This window comes from Lagenorhynchus albirostris, chromosome 10 (genome assembly GCF_949774975.1).
Source record: "Lagenorhynchus albirostris chromosome 10, mLagAlb1.1, whole genome shotgun sequence".
In the NCBI taxonomy this organism is placed as follows: Eukaryota; Metazoa; Chordata; class Mammalia; order Artiodactyla; family Delphinidae; genus Lagenorhynchus; species Lagenorhynchus albirostris.
In genome coordinates, this window is record NC_083104.1 from 103,190,515 (window position 1) to 103,203,901 (window position 13,387).

The window sequence follows — 13,387 nt, forward strand, 5'->3', positions numbered from 1 at the left end:
CTAGCACCTAGAGAGTCTTAGTATGTATCTGCCAGTAGTTTCAGTCCTGCACCTTGATTACTCAGATCTTGTTAAGTGAATCTGTGTAGGCGGTTATGCGGTATGCAGTCCTTGCTTGACAGAATAGATTTTTTTTTCTTTAAATTAGTAAACACAACTAGACAGTGGTCTTCAGTGTGTATTAGACGAAATGCTTGAAGGTACCTGGAGGGGACACCAGATACAGAGTTGAAGTTCTTGTAGCAAGTCTAATTTATTCTAGGAAGACCAGCTAACACATTGTTTCTGCAGAAGTAACTGTAGGGGCTTGTTACAGATCCCCTCCATCTCACTTGTTTCACACATTGGGATGCTGTAGTGGAAATCTTTAAACAGTGCCCTGGGCCTTGTTTTAGCAATCAGCTAAGCTAAATAGGTATATTTATGCCAGGTTCCATTAATTGGTACCTTTGCTATTTTTAAGGGATAGGCCAGGCCTCCATTGCAATAACATAAACGAGTGATTTTTGAATTGCTGTACAAGTAATATTTTAATAACATCGTACAGTAAAACATCACAGCAGTCCCAGTAAATCTTAGAAATGAGCAGGTTTCATTTTCCTACTTTCCCTGCATGTTTTTGTCTATATGCACACTTGGTTTTTACACGGTGAAGGTTATTGATTTCCGCGGCCAGTTTGGCGGCTTCAATAATGGCAGCTTTGGTGATTTGAAGCCAAGTTTGAGAATCATTGCTAAGGATATAATCCTGTATTTAACAGAATAAAATTTTAACAAATGTATGTTAATTGATTCACTTTTTGACAGGTATTTACTAAATATCCCTAGTTCTGCACTTCCTCATCTGTAAAATGGGAATGGTAACAACGTGAGGCGCCTGAGGGAGGTGGGGAGTTGGTTGAACAGGAGAGGCAAGAATGTGAGCACGCATGCGATCCCCTGGACCTCAGGCTGCAGGCCCAGACCTGCCGGTTAGAGCCACGTGGGCCAGTGTGCCCACACCTGAGTGGGACTTCATGTTTAATCACAAGCTGATGAGATTTGAAGGAACTGAGTTATATGTTTAATAGCTATAACATCATCTTGGCCCCAGTTCTCTAAAAATGGCCCTAGGGCGGCAGCTGGAGTTTTCTGCCGAGGCATTGATTCTGTCTTGGGAGAAATTCTGAGCGTCTTTATTACTTATCTGGGAAATAGGTGAAGGAACTTGCATGTAGGGTGGGTAGACTGATGCTAGCAGGAGAGACGTGGTACAAATCTTGGCAGTTCAGTCATGGAAATGAATAAAACGGCTGTTAGAGTATCATTATTGTTGGCTCCAGACAGCGGTCGAAGGTGTAGTTTAATTTTTCCACGTTGTTGGCTCCCCCAAGTTGATATCTGAATGGACACACATTTAGAAGTAGTGATTTTGATCAAAATGTTTGACTATTGTATAATATAAAGAATATGCGATCACAAGAGTGCAGTATTTTCAGGAACACATGGTGGTGTGTGTGGACGTGCTGATGCAGAGGTGTATTTTCAGGAACACATGGTGGTGTGTGTGGACGTGAGAGCGCCGTGCTGATACAGAGGTGTGCAGTCTGCTGCGCTGGCAGCAGTCATGTTTTGCAGGAGGATATTGTTATTCTTGACATCAACTTAAAAAACTTAAGGCTGTTCTGTAACATGGCTCGATGGTCATTCTTTCCTCCCTTGCTGGGATGTATCCTTGCAGACTTCACTGAGGAGCTAACTGATGAGCACTTTTCAGAACCTGGGAAAAGCCTTGGAGTCACAGTGGAATTCAAATCCTGGTTTTGCCTTGTGCTCCTGACCAATGTACTTGACCAAGACAGTGGTGTGATCTCCTTCGTATTTGAAGAAGATCACTGGTGCCACATGGATATGAGGGTTCACGAGTGGGAGAGAAGGTGCCAGTTAGGAGGGTGGTGCAGTGGTCCAGGCAGGAGGAGGTGGTGGAGTGGACAGGAGTCTTGGCCGGGAGGTGGAGAGACTGATGTGTGTGATGTTTTGAAGTTGGATCGATAGGGTTTGCTGATGGATTGGATGTGGGGAGTGAAGAGCAGGGAGGCAGGGATGAACCCTGAGTGTGTGTTTGATCATTTGGATGAATGCAGATGCCATTTAGGGGCCGGAGAGACATAGATTGAAGAGAGGGGTGGGTGGGAATTGAGAATTGAGAAGTGCTATTTTCCTTGCTCCTATGAACCTTTTGATAAATCCTTTTAAAAGTGGAATTTCATAGATCTGACTTACATGTATTGCTACAGATGACTTGGAGAGGAAATACGTCATGAGGGAGGCTTCTGGGAGTCTGCAGTTGGTTCTCATGCCTTCGGAACATCGGAGAAAGAAATCTTTTTGTTTATGAAATATTTTGGAAACTCTCAGAAAAATCCTGTGGAATGACTGGGAGGATTTGTCCATGTGAGCTGTGATTTATTCCAGAGTGGCATCCTGCTCTGTATTTTAATCGGCATGCGCTATGTCTCAACTCGTCCCACAAAGGAACAAGTTCCTCAAGTGGTGAAGTGTAGTGTGTGGACAGCCCTCCAGCTGGATCTCACACAGTGTCCTTTCCTTAAGGCAATGAGAAAAAGGAAAGGAAAAACGCAACTTTCATACTAGCTTTTAGCTCCTAAACTTTATTTTCCAAACCATTTGTGTTTGCTTATACCCCCATGTTTTTCCTTAGTAAATTCAAATGATGAAAAAGATCAAGATTCATTATGAAATTTGTGATTACCACTCTGGCCGAGAAAACCGATTAGTTCTGGTGTGTACCTCTCTCTGCAGCCTTAGAGTTCCTGCGGAAGGACCCAGGTGTCTTTGATTTGGGCTCTGTAAGGTGAGAGATCCTGACCCTCTTTTTCTTTTTTTTTCCCCCAGAAAGAGAGAGCCTTTGATATTTTGAAATATGCCTTGTTGCTGCCTAGCCTCTGGCATCTCTGCCTGTGCTGGTGGCCAGCTTTGACCATTCTCTGGCCATCGTTGGTTCAGGCCCGTACCCCTGAGCGGTCCTCACATGCCCAGGTGCTGCCATTCAGACCACAGACTGAGAATTACTTAGTTAATCTACCTGCAGAGAGCTTGTATTTCATGATTGGCCCTTGTCAAGAAATTGTGCCACTCCTGTGTAGGATTTTTTTCATCTGTAGTGTAATTGGATGGGTGTACCATCTGAAATTTCATTTCTATTTTTAAGTGAGAATTTAATTCATCTTACTGACTTTGGCAGTCAATACAAATTTCAAAATGGAGAACCTTAGAATGATTTTTTTTTAATAACCCTTTTGTTCTCCTGTGGATTGATACTACAATTTCTTGAAATCAAGTTTTAAAGATACTTTTAAATTTTTTATTATGAAGACCGATTGCCTTTTTTAAATAAAGGAGTTGTCTTACAGTTAAGCTGGAATTGCTCTAGGATATGTCTGTATGTTTTGCTGTTGTGATGCTTTTCTGTGTGCACTGTGGTGGTTTGCATTGATTCTCCCCTCTTGGGCTAACTGGCGGTGCTCCTGCAGACAAGCAACATCGTTACTCATTGTTATGCCCATAAAGAGAGCACAGCTCCCCACACCCTCCCTTGCCCGGCACAAGGCAGCTACTCAATGAAAGGACGCCGAGAGACTTCAAATTGCTCTCTTCTGACAATCACGTCCCTCTTCTTCTGTGCCTAGTCATGGTATGGATTATCTTGTATCCTTGCAATGTGTTTCCAAGGGTGTGTTTTGGCATCAGAACATCCTTGTTCATGGGGAAAAGTCAGCATATGGATGTTCAGACATTGGAAGGGGAATCACAGGGAAGTTCTATTAAATCCGGACTTGCAGCGCCAGCCGTGCTTCTGTCACTGTCCAGTTGTTTTAGTCTTCACAGCCTCCACTCCAGGTCTGTGGTGCTGTCCTCATCTTTCTGGGTTTCACACAGGCCCGTCCCTTTTAGCAGAATGTCCTTTTCCTGCTCTATTGAGACCAAGCCCATCCCACACCTCCTCCCTTCACAGCCTCACTGTGCTTGGATGGTTCCTCCCCTCTTTAGTCTCCGAAGAGGAAAACGTGCCTCTTCCTACCACAGCTGCCCTTCTGGGTCCAGCTCCGTTTATTTTGTACCCTTTCCTCTTGTTCTTTCCGCCACCTGCCCACAAACTTTCTGAAATCAGAGATCTCTTCCTTTGGCCCTCTAGCTGCTTAGGTTGCTTTCCTACTCCTCTGTGTGCCTCGATGGCCACAGCTTTTCAGAGCGTCCCGTCCATGCCTGGCCTTTGGCCTGACGCCCACTCCTGGCCTGTGTTCAGGGCTGTGTGGAGCCTGGTGGGAGGGGCCATCCCTGGGGGAGGGGCTTCATCCATCGCTTCTAGACGAATCCCCCGCTTCATTCCCTGGGCTTGCAGGGGTGGGCTTCTGAGGAGGGCAGTGAGAGAAGGATCTCTCCTTAGATTGTCATGTTGTCCCCCCCCCCCGCCCCCCAGACTCCTGAATCCGTTGGGGCTCTTATGGTCCCCTCTCCCCACCCGGAACTGGCAGATCTGGGCTGTCTCTGCACCTGGTCCTGAGGTGACCCATTGCCCTTTGGTTTCTGCAGACATCCTCTACTTCTTCGCTGGTCTGTTCCCCGCCCACCATCGTCCCCTCCAGACTAGCTTGTTCACCAGCTGCTGTTAGGAGCTTCGTGCCCCACTTCATGAGGACTTGTACCCACTTCACAGATGAGGGGCAGAAATGAACTGATTTAGCTGAAGTCACACAGCTGGTAAAAGCCCAAGCCTTTGACCTCAAAAATCTGTGTTTTTAAACATTGTTGCATTGCCCTATTGTAGCTTCCTAGCACTTAAAATTCTTTGAACAGTGAGATAAAATTTTTAGACAAAAAATTTGGATAACATGTTTAAGAACACTGCTAATATGTAATTCATCAGCAGATACAGTGAAGCAGAATCTGTTCTGATACTATTTTTTAATTAGCAGAAATGGACTTGGGATCCTGGTTGGCTGATGTGGGGAGGCCATCAGCTCTGGGTGTAGATGGGGAAGCCTGGGACCTCAGGGTCAAAGGTTGCCAGGGTCAGCTTTTGCCTGGAGGCCACGTCTGATGTCATCAGCTGCTTGAGGACAAACGGAGCATCTTTACTCTGAGGAACTTCTGTGTGATGAGGTTATGTCCATGGGCGGCTTGGTGGGAACATTGCTTTGTTGTTGCCCCTGTTTCCTCATCTGTAAGGTGGGGGTAGAAACAGCACTGCCGTATCAGGGGGAGACGATACAGCTTGTGCACGTGGCCTCCGAGTTAATGAGTACACAGTGCTTAGAGAATGTTTCAAGGGCCGTGTAAGTGTTGGATGTAAAATAATCATGACTGTTATTGTTAATAGAGACCCCGTGGATACTCGATTTATGGCAGATTGAGAGGGCGTGTGCCTGTTCTTGTGTGTGTGTGTTGAAACACAACGGGTTCGTTTCTCAGCAGCTCTGCTCCTCGAGGCTTGGGTGTCACGGTGGGCGTGTGATGGGGGGTCGAGTTTGATGCAGTGATGTAGCCGCTGTCGCCGTATTTCGTGGAGCCTGAGGGTGCTGGGCTGCCCTCCTTTTCGACCCGCCTTGGTTCCCTCAGGAAGATCTGGGGGGCCATGGAACTGACGGATCTTCCTCCAGGCCAAGGTGGCAGACATTCTTGGCAGTGAATTTCCTCCTGGAGTTCTGTAATGCTCCGATTTAGTTCTGTCAAGCCCAGGAACCATGTTGTTGTTATTCTTAAACTGCCTAAACTGGCTGAGCCTTCTGAAAGGCTAATGACATTCTAGTCACACCTTAAACGTGCCACTCCTTTACCAGCTCTTTGGCTGTAGTCCATCTTTGCTTGTATGTTTCTTTTATTCAGTTTGTTGTCCATTTCTATTTCATTGAGTAACGTATAATACAGACTGTGCCTAGTTTGCTCCCTAGCTTGCACACATCCAGTTGAGCCATTTCTATATTTTGTTATGGAATTGATTTTAACTTATTTTTGTAACTCAGAGAAGAAATTCATAATGAAATTGAGTATTTAAAGGTATTGCCATTCTTACACTGCTGAAGATGTGTTGTTCTCTTTTTGAATTAGTGCTTTTTAAGTTAACTAATGTTAATAACTAAAACATCTTTTTCAAGAAGCAAACATGTAATGATTTATTAGGTTTCCAAATCTGGCCAACCATGAGAATCCTAAGCGGTGGGGAGGGAGGCTTTGAAATGATTATATTCTGCTGTAGTTCCCGTTGCCAGTCCCAGGTGACTGTGACCACGAATCGGGTTCTCTGGGTGGTGTGGTTGGGTGGGCAGAGACTCTTCCCTGTTCTGCAAGGAAGGATGGGCGGGATGCACACAGGGTCCTTGCTCCCCAGCTGCAGGTCTTTTCTGTTTCCTGTATTTTGAATATGTTCTGGAGCCTTTAAAAAGTGGGTGCCTTTCAGTTCTATTCCCATTTGTTATACTGTTCTTTGACCATGTGAACAGTATTTGAGATGAAAATGAAATTAAAAAAAAGTAGGACGATCATACCCTTAAAACAGAAGCTTCATCTAGAAAAATGTGAACTATTCTGCAGGCATAGTTTTTTTTTTTTAAGTAAATTTATTTATTTATTTATTTATGGCTGTGTTGGGTCTTCGTTTCTGTGCGAGGGCTTTCTCTAGTTGCGGCGAGCGGGGGCCACTCTTCATCGCGGTGCGCGGGCCTCTCACTATCGCGGCCTCTCTTGTTGCGGAGCACAGGCTCTAGAGCACAGGCTCAGTAGTTGTGGCTCACAGGCCTAGTTGCTCTGCGGCATGTGGGATCTTCCCAAACCAGGGCTCGAACCTGTGTCCCCTGCATTGGCAGGCGGATTCTTAACCACTGCGCCACTAGGGAAGCCCCTCTTGTGAGGATTTTTTTTTTTTTTTTTTGCGGTACGCGGGCCTCTCACTGCCGTGGCCTCTCCCGTTGCGGAGCACAGGCTCCGGACGCGCAGGCTCAGCGGCCATGGCTCACGGGCCCAGCCGCTCCGCGGCATGTGGGATCCTCCCGGACCGGGGCATGAACCCACGTCCCCTGCATCGGCAGGCGGACTCTCAACCACTGCGCCACCAGGGAAGCCCCTCTTGTGAGGATTTTTAAGCCGCTTTTCTATCAGCTGGACCTTGGCTGGAACCACCTTTATAGAAATGTGGTTTACTCTTCAGTTCCTCAGAGTGCCTTGCAGTTCCTAACTTGTCCCCGATTTATGTCTGGTGACTGTAACACTGCCTGTGTTTGAAGTTACCCGAGATATTAAGAAAGTGAATGATTTTTAGTTTTTCCCCTATAAAGTTGATGGTGGAATCTAAAATGAAATCCACAAATTATCTTTGACTCTCAGTGTCTTTTTCAAACACTCTATCTACTACTTAAACGCTCAGTATTCACATGATATAGTTCCTAATCTCTACATTGTGTCTTGTCAGTTGAATATATTCAGATGGAATTTATAATATAAATTATTATTTTTGTTCTGTTGTTGACTATGAAGACTTAGAAATCCATGGAAATTGAGAGTACATTTTTGTTCTCTAAATATTCAGAAGGGGAGTTCCTTTAATAACTTTGATCTTGCCTGCAGTGGTTGTGTTAAATTTATATTTAGAAACAGAGTCCTTATTTGGCATCCACTTTGCCCCATTTTGAGAGTTTATTTTAAAAGAAGCAGTTGATGTGTTCTGGCTAGTATTTGAAGAAAGTAACTGATTCATTCAACTTCAGGAAGTATAGCAAAGAGAAGAGAAAGCATCGTAGAGGTCTCGATCTGTGGTACATGAACTGAAAGCATAGTTGGGGCTTTCTCTACAGAGAATCCTCTCTCTGGACAGTGAACAAACATGGGGTGCTGGCTCTTTCACATTTAGAGCGATGCGACCTTAGGCCCCGCGTGCCGAGGCTCGCGTCTGTTAGCGGTGAGTGACCCTCTGCTCACGAACCTCAGGGCTTGGTGTCTGCAGGTGCCACTCTCGGGCGTGGAGGTGGCTTGGGTCTGGGGCCTTCTGTGGCGGGCAGAGCCGATCGTCCTCTCCCCTCCCTGCTGTTTGCACAGGCCCCGAGGGCAGAAGAGGGGACATGGGAAGAGCTGCAGCATCAGGATTGCCACCACACCTGCTCTTCTGAGGACGGATGGGAGGAGGAGAGGAGGAGAACACAGAAAAAACAAAGATGGGAGAGGCACTCTAGAAAAGTGCCGAGGCTTGAAACAGTGCCCAGGGAGGGGAGCTGTCTGTTGTCGTGGACCCTTCCTGCCCAGCCTCGGCTGCCACTGTGTGAGCAGAAACGTTCTAGGTCATGTGACAGAAGTCTGACCTGAATCCTAAAAACAGCGTCACATCCCTCAATCAGGTCGCAGACTGGAGCCAGTTTATGGACCCAGAGCCCTCCAACGAAGGGGAGGCCAGCTCCTCTCGAGGAGGGGCCCCAGCACTCTGCCCGAAATTGGTGCCGTTAGTCTTTCCCCTAGACTTTGCCAGAGGGACCTGCGGCCTTTCACTCGGGTAATTGCGTATTGGGGAAAAGGAGATAGTTGGATTTTTCAGGCTCTAAATTGATCCTAATTCCAGGAGACCCTGGCCCTGAACTGACACTAACTCCAGGAGACCCGAAATGTCACTGGTCAGAGTAGGGGCTTACGGAGGTCAAATGATCATGGAATTTTACCTTACGTCCTCTCCTGGTGGGCCCAGTGGATCCCTGAGCCCGTCCTGGGGTTATATCCCCCGTTTTGGAATGCCTGATTGAATAGACATAGCAGCTGAGACAATCCCCACGTTGGTTCCCTGAGCTGCAGAGTGAGGGCTGTGATGGTGGGAAAGGCCAAGTGGAAACTAGTAGAACCACCTCTCCTGAGGAAAATGGTGACCCAAGAGGACACCACCTTCCTGGGGGGACCGTGGAAGTTCGCGCCTCTACCAGGGGAGGTGACTCCGGTCAGTCCCCGTTCACCGCACCTGCTCAGCCTGTGCGGAGAGAGCCGCAGGGTCTTGGCGGCGCCAGGGCGTTACTGTGAGCTCAGCCGAGTGGGGCTGGTCGCAGCTGCTGCACAGGGCGTGAGCTCATAAGCGCCTTCCCTGCGATTCAGCCCTGACCCCGGCAGGAACTTTTCCTTTACACCTGTCCGTGAGGACCGCCAGAAGCAGCGTGCGGCTGGGCCAAGGCCAGTGGCTCCCTGCCGCGGTCCCGCTGCGGGGGAGTGTCAGCTCTCCAGCCCCGGGGCGCAACTCAGTGGGCTGGGGTCTTGATCCCTCTTCCCTTCACGAGACACCACGCTGGTCTGTTACGTGGATGAGCTGCTGCTGGGCCCGTCCAGTGCTCTGGACTTAAGTGGTGAGACGTTTGCACGTCGCAGGGAGGGAGAGAAATCTGACTACAATTTGGAGGCCTCTACCGCAGTGAAATCCCTCGGGCCCCGCGGCGTGGGCACGTCAGGATACCCTCCTAAGGTGAAGGATAGGCTGTTGCGTCTGACCCCTCTTACGGCCACAGCAGAGACACAACACCTAGCAGCCCCTTTGGACTCTGGAGGTAATGGATTCTTCATCTGTGTGTGTCACTCTGGCCCATTTCCTGAGCGATCGAGAAAGTTGCTGGTTTTGAGCAGGGCCAGAACAGGAGAAGGCTCTGCAGAGGGTCCAGGCTTCCCCGCACGCTCCTCTGCCAGTCGGTCCGTATGATCCAGCAGATGCCACGTCCGTGAAGTGTCAGGGATGGGTAGGGATGCAGTTTGGAGCTGTTGGTGGACACTGCAGGTGCGTCGCAGCACAGGCGCCGACAAGCAGAGCCTCGCCACGCCCCGCCGAAAACTCCTCTCCTCTTGAGAAGCACGCGAAGCAGCTCTTGGTCTGCTCCTGGCCCTCAGTCGAGGCTGAGCACTTCACCACAGCCCACCAGGTAACCATGCAGCCCGAGCCAGGTGTTATCTGCTCCGTCGGCCGTGAGGCTGGGTGTGCACGACAGCACCCCGTCCTCAGGTGGAGGTGGGATGTGCAGGTGGGCTCGAGTAGGCCTGTGGGGCACAGAGAAGTCACGTGAAGAAGGAGCCCGAGTCCCCACGGTCCACTTCCTTGCGCTGCCCCTCTCACTGTCTTCCGTCTGTGGCCTCATGAGGAGCCCCCGATGGTAGATGATGGAAGAGGAGAAGACTTGGGCCCGTAAATCCACCATATGGTGGGTCGAGCGGCACTCTGGCCCTTTCTGGGAGGGGCAGTGATGAAAGGCATCCCTCTGGTTGGCAGAGCTTTGAGCTGTGCGCCTGGCGGTTCCCTGTGCTTGGAAGGAAGAATGGCCAGGTGTGCAGTTATGTGCTGACCTACCTCTGTGGCCAGTGGTTTGGCCTGACGGTCAGGGACTTGGAAGGAACATGATTGGAAAGTTGGTGACAAGGCAATGTGAGGAAGAGGTATGTGGATGGACCTCTCTGAATGGGCAAAGCCAGGAAGGTATTATGTCCATTGAGTGCCCACCAAAGGGTGATCTCAGTAGAGGAGGATTTTCATGATCAGGTGGACACGTGATCCGTCCTGTGGCTCCTGGTCAGCCTCTTTCCCAGCCACCCTGTCCTCGCCCGACGGGCTCATGAGCGAAGTGGCCATGGTGGCAGGGATGGGGGAGATGTGTGGGCCCAGCAACGTGGGTCTGTGCTCACGAAGGCTGAGAGCCCGGCCTGCCGGCAGCAGGGACCGTACTGGGCCCCTGATGCGGCACCGTCCCCCGGGTGGCCAGGCAGCTCCCTGGCAGCACTGTGAGTGCTCCGGACCACTTCCCTCATGGCAGGGCAGCAGTTACTGCACTAGACGCTTGCTCGGGATACAGAGTTGCCTTCCCTCCGAGCCCGCGCCGCTGTCCATGGACGTACAGAGTTCCTCTCTCCTGTCACGGCTTTCCCTGCGGCATCGCTTCTGCTCAGGGCAGCCCGTTCACAGCACATGAGGTGCCGCGGTGGCCAGGCTCGTGGACGCCACTGGTCTCACCATGTTCCCCACCCTCCTGAGCAGCCGACTTGACAGAACAGTGGAATGGCCTGTCCGAGGCTTGGTCACAGAGCCGGCTGTCCCCTGCGGAGCTGGGGCTCGGTTCCCCAGGACGCCCTGTCTGCCCTGAATCTGCTCCACCTTGTGGTGCTGTTTATTCCACGGTGAGGATTCCTGGGTCCAGGAATCAAGGGGTAGAAATGGCAGTGGCACCCCTCACTGTTACCCCTGGTGACCCATCAGCAAAATTTTTTTTTCTCTTCCTGTGATCTTACGCTTTGCAGCCTAGAGGTCTCAGTGCCAGAGAGAGGGGTGCTTCCAGCAGGAGACACAGCAGTGACCCCACTGAACTGAAGTTAAGACTCACCGGCCACTCTGGGCTCCTCAGGCCTCTGAGTCAACAGGCCAAGAAGGGAGTCACGGGGTTGGCGGAGTGATCGGTCCTGACCACCGGGCTGGACAGCTGCGCTGCAGTGGAAGAGTGGAAACCAGTGGAAAGCCACAGCAGAGCCACGCAGGCAGGACTGTTCACGTCCCAGACCCTTCAGGAGCGAAGGTTTGGGCCACCCCACCAGGTGGAGAACCACGACAGGCTGAGGTGCTTGTTGAAGACAAAGGAATACGGATGGGCAGTGAGAGAAGATAGTTATAAGTGCAGCCCTGTGACCAGTCACAGGACAAGGGCTGTAACTGTCATGAGCGTTTCCTCCTTACTATCGTCTGTCTGTCTTTCCTTCCCTTTCTGATTCCCTTATCTTGTAGCTTAAGATGTGCTGACTTGATATCATAGTAGTTAAGGGTTATTAGTTTTATATCATAGTATTTATTTTATGGGACATCAAGGAGGAGAACGTCACTCAAGTACTTTACCTCCTCTCCTGGGGAAAGGCTAGATCATTTTCAGTTGTACGTAGGACAGTTGTATCACGTTAGGCTGGATTGTGACTGTATTATTATCTGTATTAGGAGGTTAATTCTGGTTTAAGGAGAGGTGATGCCTATGGGCCCCATCTTCACAAAGCCTGCACTTGTGATGGTGAATCCTGTGTGTCCACTTGACTGGACCAAGGGTGCTCCGACACTTGGTCAAACGTGATTCTGGGTGTTTCTGGATGAGGTGAACATGGACCGTGTAGGCTGAGGAAAGCAGGTGACCCTCCCCAACGTGGTGGGTCCCGTCCCATCAGTGGAAGGACTGAGTAGAACAAAAAGGCTGACCCTCCTGCAAGTCAGAGGGAACCCCTCCTGTCAGGTGGCCTTGAGCTGGGACAGCAGTCTTTTCCTAACTTCACACTCAGCCTGAAGCGTGGGCTCTTCCTGGGTCTCAAGCCTAGTGGCTTTTGGACTGGAGCTACCCATCGGCCCTCCTGGGCCTCCAGCTTTCGGGCTGCCCACCTTGGAACTTCTCAGCCTCCTTAATTACATGAGCTGTTTCCTTGTAATAAATCTCTCCATTCACACAGACACACACACACTCACACACCCCTCCAGCTGGTTCCGTTTCTCTGGAGCACTCTGGCTGACACAGGCTGTCTAGTTCCTGCCTGTCCTGTGCTTGAGAATCCTGTCTGACGTGACTTGGTTTGGGCCTCTGACTTTTCATTGGTGATTCTTTTTCTCCCTGGAATGTCAGGCATCGGATGTTTTCTCAGGTATCATCTGAGAAGGCAGATACATGACTTTACACCCTTCCCCTGGCGTCTTTCTAGTCCCTGTTCATTGTTGGGAGAGTTTCTTGTTGTCCTGTGAGCCACACATCAGTGTCACCATCATTCAGTATCACCGCCCGAGCCTCCGAGGCATGACATCAGTCTTGACTGGACACCTTAAGGGCTTTCCCAAATTCTCCTCACGACAGCTTCACATCAGCGCTGTAGTGCTGGAGACACGTGAGAAAGAGCGTCTTCTCAGTCGACGGGCTGTTGCTCATCTAATCTTTCTTCTTAGATGGTCACAGAGCAGGTAGGGTGGTAGAGAAGGTGGCCCTGGGCACACAGAGTGGCAGGGATGGGGTGAGACTGCAGGGGCCCCAGAACCCAGACACTAGGGCGGAGTTCCGTGCTCCTGGGAAGCGAGGGGGGCGTGTGCGTCGCCTCCTCAGCCCAGGGCCACGTTTCAGACGTAACTGATCCAGTGGGTCTCAAAGCTTGCCACGTCGCAAAGCACCTGGAAGGGCTCTGTGTGTGTGTGTGTGTGTGTGTGTGTGTAACATGAAAACCTAGTACCTTTGGTTCTGTCAGTTGTACCAGGAATAATTTTACTAGCAATACATGTGACTATTTTAAGTATGAAGTTTAAAGCTCTTCTAACACAGAAACATAAAAACAAATTTACTCTTTTCTGTGAAGCAGTCAGTTTCTGCTTGCTCATGGAAGACAC

At 49.8% G+C, this 13,387-nt stretch overlaps 1 protein-coding gene across 4 annotated transcripts in view; it reads left to right on the forward strand.

The window, feature by feature from the left end:
• Positions 1-13,387, forward strand: part of GMDS (GDP-mannose 4,6-dehydratase) — a 479,880-nt gene that overhangs the window by 42,066 nt on the left and 424,427 nt on the right. The window lies entirely within an intron of this gene.